The 7,566-nt window shown below is 40.7% G+C and overlaps 1 protein-coding gene across 9 annotated transcripts in view; it reads right to left on the bottom strand.

Annotated features, from left to right (window-relative positions):
- The window catches only part of syt1a (synaptotagmin Ia), a 194,288-nt gene that overhangs the window by 119,942 nt on the left and 66,780 nt on the right, over positions 1-7,566 (bottom strand). For 7 of the 9 annotated variants that reach the window (XM_046072082.1, XM_046072080.1, XM_046072079.1 and 4 more), the window contains 2 exons: positions 6,872-6,922; positions 4,780-4,830 (listed from right to left, as the gene is read on the bottom strand). The gene's annotated coding sequence lies outside the window, so the exon portion shown is untranslated. The remainder of the gene's footprint in view (positions 1-4,779; positions 4,831-6,871; positions 6,923-7,566) is intronic. The other 2 variants (XM_046072088.1, XM_046072087.1) reach the window with 1 other exon arrangement.

The raw sequence follows: 7,566 nt of genomic DNA, 5'->3' as shown, positions 1-7,566 counted from the left end.
CTAGCTAGCTTACTGAAGTCTTGTTGGTGTGTGATGTGGTGCCATAAAGCATGATGCCATTGTCACGAAAGGTTTCATACCCAGGATTCCAATGCTACGTAGTGCAATTGCAGGTGCTACAGGCACGGAGTGGCAATGACAGAGACACTATACTCCCTATTACAAGTCAGTGTACCATCAAAATGATTTTCAAGCAGTTATTCATTACTACATAATGTTGCTTTTAATTTAGGCATTGACAGATCTACACAAAAACCCACACAAACACAGCCAAGCTCATTCATCTACAAATAAATATGCTGCTGTTTTATGTCCCTGAACACTAAAATATAATGTATGGACTAGTTTATTTCTGCTTAGCACTAAATAATTACTTTGCAGCACTAAGCCTACCTACACTCTCAGGGAGACCGGGCTAAGTAAGAGCTTATACTGTGAGTTGAATGAGACGGTTGTCAGTCCCCATGAGCTGACATTCACCGGCAGATTCATCCCTTGTCTGTAAGTATGAGCTGTAAGGATAATATTAAGAGTCAAGGGAAAACATTCAACATACTCACATATATGTGCCAACAGACATTAAACAAAAAATATAGCAAATCACAACTAGCAATGATATGGCTCACGTGAAAACTGTTCATCAACAAAGTATTTCAGCAATTTTTCAACACCACACGTTTAGCAGTCGAATCAGGGCAGCAGCCACTCATTAATGTTCAAAGTAAAGTGAATTTCAAAATTATTCTGTGTACACTGACCCACAGAGCTCTATAACCTCCTGATTAGCAGACACTAACAAAAACTGCTACTAAAACACTAGCTAAATGGAAGGTAGGTATTTTTAAATGTACCCGTAATTATTTTTACTATAAGTGACAGAAAAATCAGTTCTGCAAATGATATAATTGTAATGCTAGAAGCACTTAAGGCTTGCCTTTATCACATTGATAATTTGGTCAAAGCATTTGTGGTCTTTCTGTGTTTTTTGTTTTATGTAGACTACAGGGAACTCAGGGGATTAGTGGTATAGTAGGAAACAATTCTTTCTGGGGATTATCAGTGGTTGCTGAACATGAAGTAAGTTCAAAGGAGGAATAAACGCTCTCCGAAATGACTTTCCTCAGGCGAAATGTGGAACCATGGTACACTGGGATTTTAACCCAATCATATTGCATGAAGGATGATTAATATGGCTGCTAACATGAGGACGCTGAGACATCTCAGGATGTGAGATCAGGTATGAGGTGTAAACAGCAATGAACACTGGCAAGTGAAGGTGGGAAGTGCACAGTGCATCAATCACTGGTGACAGCTGGGACAGACGCAGGGAGCTTCATCATCGAGAGAGGAGTGGGTGCTCCACTACGTCAAATCAGACAGTGCTAATTAGTAATTTCTGAGAGTCTATGCTTCTAACCAGAAACCAAGCAAAACCTCTCCAACAACCCTGTTTAAAAAGAGAATTATCATGTAACATTAAGGCTGAAGCATTCATTGGTGCTCGCCTATATACGTATGAAGTTACAGCTCTTTAAGGTACACTATATTAGTAGCTGAAATCCCACGATTACAAATGATGGGTGAACGGCGCAAAATAAAGGTAGACTCGAATAAGGAGGTAGTGCTAATTTGAACGCAGAATTAATCTTACTGGTTAAGCATTCACTGATGACGTACCAGCACCGTTAATGCAGATTTTATGGATATGCAAATAACCACATTGCATTACCTTTTGACCTCTAGCAACTCCTTGAGCAGCCAGTAACTACTTTTTTGACAACACAAAAGAAATGTTGGATTTAAGTCTTGTGAAAAAAATTGAAGTACAGAAAGAAACAAATGTCTATCCATCCATCCATTTCCCCTTGCTTATTCAGGTCTGTGTTGAGCTGGCAGCAGGTATGACATGACAGGACTAGGAAGAGAAGTTTGATAAAAACACACTACTCAGATTAGGCAGGTCCTTTATACTACTAACTCCCTATTCAGATTTTTTTGAGGTCCCCGCAGCACTAATAATAATAACCATAATCTGAGCTACGGTTCAGCACATAAACACAGACAACAGTACTCATTTCCATGTCACACTGGACACTCTCACATTCTCCACAGCTAACACCAAGGTTAATTCTTAAAGCGGAGGTCAAATTGGTATAGGACCAGCCAGTGTGTGTTTCTCCTGTGAGGTCTCCTCCCAGGCCTGATACCAGTGGAGGGTCCTGGGTCCTTTATCCAGGTGAGATCGCTCTTTCGGTTTTTTCCCCAAAGACTACTGCACTGCCTGTTCACAGGGGCTAATGTGATGCCTCCCTGCGTATTTCAGTAGTGCAGTGCTTTTCAAAATGTGAGTCTCACCTTGGTTTCACCTTCAGCATTACTAAGGCAAGGTAAGTTTATTTGTATAGCACATTTCAACAACAAGGCAATTATAGGCAAAATACACTGCTCAAAAAAATAAAGGGAGCACTAAAATAACACATCCTAGATCTGAATGAATGAAATAATCTCATTAAATACTCCTTTCTTTATATAGTTGAATGTGCTGACAACAAAATCACACAAAAATTATCAACGGAAATCAAATTTATCAACCCATGGAGGTCTGGATTTGGAGTCACACTGAAAATCAAAGTGGAAAACCACACTACAGGCCGATCCAACTTTGATGTAATGTCCTTAAAACAAGTCAAAATGAGGCTCAGTAGTGTGTGTGGCCTCCACGTGCCTGTATGACCTCCCTACAACGCCTGGGCATGCTCCTGATGAGGTGGCAGATGGTCTCCTGAGGGATCTCCTCCCAGACCTGGACTAAAGCATCCGCCAACTCCTGGGCAGTCTGTGGTGCAATGTGGCGTTGGTAGATGGAGCGAGACATGATGTCCCAGATGTGCTCAATTGGATTCAGGTCTGGGGAACGGGCGGGCCAGTCCATAGCATCAATGACTTCCTCTTGCAGGAACTGCTGACACACTCCAGCCACATGAGGTCTAGCATTGTCTTGCATTAGGAGGAACCCAGGGCCAACCGCTCCAGCATATGGTCTCAAGGGGTCTGAGGATCTCATCTCAGTACCTAATGGCAGTCAGGCTACCTCTGGCGAGCACATGGAGGGCTTTGCGGCCCCCCAAAGAAATGCCACCCCACACCATTACTGACCCACCGCCAAACCGGTCATGCTGGAGGATGTTGCAGGCAGCAGAACGTTCTCCACGGCGTCTCCAGAACCTGCTTTCATCTGTGAAGAGCACAGGGCGCCGAATTTGCCAATCTTGGTGTTCTCTGGCAAATGCCAAACGTCCTGCACGGTGTTGGGCTGTAAGCACAACCCCCACCTGTGGACGTCGGGCCCTCATCCCACCCTCATGGAGTCTGTTTCTGACCGTCTCCTCCTTGCACAAAGGCGGAGGTAGCGGTCCTGCTGCTGGGTTGTTGCCCTCCTACGGCCTCCTCCATGTCTCCTGATGTACTGGCCTGTCTCCTGGTAGCGCCTCCATGCTCTGGACACTACGCTGACAGACACAGCAAACCTTCTTGCCACAGCTCGCACTGATGTGCCATCCTGGCTGAGCTGCACTACCTGAGCCACTTGTGTGGGTTGTAGACTCCGTCTCATGCTACCACTAGAGTGAAAGCACCGCCAGCATTCAAAAGTGACCAAAACATCAGCCAGGAAGCATAGGAACTGAGAAGTGGTCTGTGGTCACCACCTGCAGAACCACTCCTTTATTGGGGTTGTCTTGCTAATTGCCTATAATTTCCACCTGTTGTCTATTCCATTTGCACAACAGCATGTGAAATTGATTGTCAATCAGTGTTGCTTCCTAAGTGGACAGTTTGATATCACAGGAGTGTGAGTGACTTGGAGTTACATTGTGTTGTTTAAGTGTTCCATTTATTTTTTTGAGCAGTGTATCACAGCGTTAATAACATTGAAACAACACAACAGTGGCAGAGATACTGTTAGATAATCAGCGCTTAGGACAACTCTTATAACTCAGTTTCAACGCTTTTGTTTCTAATGTAGGCTATGTCAAACCTGCTTGATGATGATAACTCCATTTCAACAATTCACTACCACATCGGAGCATATAATTCACGCTCCCAAGAGTGTACCCCGCCCTTGCTGTTGCAGAATAGAACAGCTTGCGCTGTATTGTAGTTTATTCAAAGTTTATTAAGTCTGAATGTGTCGCGTGCACATTCTCCAAACATGTGTTGGTTTTTAATGTTATCTCAGCCCCAAAGGAGTTCTCCTCTCAAAGTCCAATCCAATCTTCCACATAAAGAATGAACACAAATGTGGACCATTAGTGCATGATGTATAGAAAACGCCAATGCCTCTCATCCTCTTGACTGAATGGCCACACCAGTCCTTCTGATCACAGCTGACTTCACTCCATTGAATTAGTAAATAGCCTTTGGGCAACAGGCTCAGGGGCCATGTTGGAGCCACAGTGTTGAATATTAGATTGCACGCCTCCAGATCTCATTAAAGGAAGCAACAAGACAATGTCTGCATCTCAAATGAGACCAGGGACCATCGGGCATCCTCTACTCCTTGTTGGATTTACTGATTTGATTGATATTGTGTCCATGCGTCCGAGTATAACAGATGTCTTTTTGTAAATATAATTAGGCCACTTTTCCAACTGACACAATTGGGGAAAAATTGGAATTTGGGATTGTATAGCATGCTGTAAATGGTCTACATCATATTGTTTATTACATGGACAGGTCATATTATAGATTCAATGAAGAGGCTATTGGCCAGACACTTACAATATCTTCAGTTAGATGGGTTTCCTCTCGTCTCCCTTTCCTAATGATTATCTGAAAAAGAAATATCATGGTGTTAGTGTCAATAAACATAAAAAACACCCACCTTTGAAACATAAATCGCATCAAGAAAGACACACATTTGCCAATGAGTAAAGACAATATCACATAATACACATGTGATTCAACCAGTACATTCCATATTCCAGCCACTGTGGGTACAATGTATTGAAATGTGTCAAATGAGTCCATGAAGACATGAATAAGGTTTCACGGAAAATGGAATTATTGGGTCACGGTAGGTTTTTTAACAAAGATGTCCAGTATTAGCTAAAGTTTAAATAACAACGACTTGTGCCAGAAGGCAGGACTTTTACAGTGGTTAACCAGTAGTCATTAATTAATACAGTTCAGTACCAATAACATTTCCAAATGTCCACTATTATGTGAAAAGAAGTAGGCTGATACTCCAGAGAGGTGGTACCATAATAGGCCACTTACTCTAATTAAACTATTCAATTTGAATTCCATCCATTTTGTTGGACTGAGAAAACCTTTATCACCATTTTTAATGTGTCTGTATTGATATAGGAAGCCACCTGACTTTATCTCAAGCAACCTTCATGTCCTCATGCTGAAATCTCTTTTTCACAACACACTAATATTACTGATGGACGTAGTAACAGGTGTCTTTGAGTCAAACAATATGTCAATTTAGAAAGAATTAATAATAAACCATTTATGCATGACAAAGGTTGTGATTTGAGTTGATAAAGGCCAAAGTAAATGTATTCATCCATTAATTCTAGAAAAATGTGTTAAGTTGTGGCAGTGAAAGAAACAAAATTATCATTTTCAAGTAGAGGTGATTTCGTTAATCAAGAAATATGCATAATCTCATCTATAATAGACAGACGGGAGTCTTTATAAATGTCTCGTCTTTCATCATGCAGTATTTTCCTTTCCAAAATCTATTCTACCACACAAATGGAAACAATATGTTCGCCTTAGTGGTGTGAAATTGGGCGGAAATAATTAAGCTTACAATCAGTTATTTTGAGTTTCATCAAGTTAGGATTTGATAATGTAAGATTGGCTTAAATTCCAACCTCAATGCTCTATTTTAAAATGTTGTTTAAAAAGTCTTACAGCAATTGGTGACAGAAATTGGTGGTCCCATTTGCAGGCAGCAGATGGCACGCCATGAAGCACTAACAACAATATGGGCCACTTTAATGGGTTCAAAGGATAAAAAAGCTAAATGAATCAGAAGAAAGTCATGACAACTATTTGTACCTCTCCCTACATAGTCACTAAACTGGCTATTTTTCGTAAGGTCTATGAAAACTTGACACTGAAATGAGATGGTACAAACACATGAATACAACTAATTTCCAAACAAGGGGAAAACTTGGGATATAACTTTGGGATATTATTGGACGTAAGGAGGCCAGGGCCCTTTAGAGAGGTGAGGTGTTATTCACCTAAATTAGTTACAAGTGGGGTGACCAATATCACACCATGGCATGGGTTGTAAATTTTGCATGCCATTCACAGTGCTGACAACTACAATGTAATGAAGAAAACATCAGACCAAAACATTTTAAGTTCCTTTTCATACAATTGACAAGTCACTATTTAAAGAAAAAAACAATTATCCTGCCAATATGTGGAACAAAAAAAAATATTTTCCAATATTTACAGACTTATTCACTGGATAGAAACATACAGATGGAGAGAGAGAGGACAGAGAAGGCTTTGTCTATTGATTGCTAATGGCAGAAAATCAGTACCAGAGTTGGCCGGCTGTCTTCCAAAAGATGATGCCGTGAAAGATATAAACAGCCACTAATTAGAGGCTGATATTTACCAGTAGACAGCAGGAGGGCTTTCAAAGCCAACTCTGTGCTTTTACTGAAAAGGTGTTTCAACAATCATGTGGGTTTGAAAAACACCTCACCATCTGCCCATTGGGATCTATGGTCTTAAAATAGACAAGTCATTACCTGTGGGTCATTGACACCCAATGCTAAGTGAAGAGGGCCTAATGACATGTTTATTTTTACAGAGGAGGGGTCAAGAATAGACAATTTACCTGGAGTGATGGAGACTGAGGGCCCCACAGCTAACCTTCACTGCAGGAGGCCTGAAAATAAAATCATGTGAATTTACATTGGTAAATGTTATTTTTTGTTGCTGTTTATACAGGTGATGCCTAGCAGCAAGAAGGGAACAATAAATAACAATAAATTGTAAAAACAAAAAATAAAATTAAATATTGTAAAAACTAGTTCAAGAACTGTCACAGAAAAATGTAAACGTCAAGGACAATTAACACATCATTACATAAAACAATCTCATCATGTGATATAAAAGACATTAATTAGAGTTTGTCTAAATGTCTAGGAGAGATATTAAACAGCCAATCAGCTGTGTTTCTCAACTGTGTGAGTAAATAGTAGTAGTTAGTTGAAGCTGAAATAAATTTGGTATGATGGTGGGTGTTAGTGTAACTTTATCCTAATCCTGAGGAGGAAATGTTCCAAAAAATCCTCATCTGTGTGTTTTACCCTATTTCATAGCTTTCATAGCTATTGCACCATCACCAACTTTGGTAACCTGTCTTTCATTCTCTGCTCTCATATTCAAAGGAGCCATCTAATGCTGTCCTGCCTTCACTCTAATATCCCCAGCAAACATTAATCCTTAGAGGCTGCTGGAGGTGAGCTCAAACATTATTATCGTGGAGGCTTCATTGCTGGTCTGTGGACCAAAGACATCTGTCTCATC

This window comes from Micropterus dolomieu, linkage group LG16, assembly GCF_021292245.1.
Source record: "Micropterus dolomieu isolate WLL.071019.BEF.003 ecotype Adirondacks linkage group LG16, ASM2129224v1, whole genome shotgun sequence".
Classification (NCBI taxonomy): Eukaryota; Metazoa; Chordata; class Actinopteri; order Centrarchiformes; family Centrarchidae; genus Micropterus; species Micropterus dolomieu.
The sequence above is the reverse complement of the archived record's forward strand: the minus strand, read 5'-3'. Positions and strand labels throughout refer to the sequence as shown.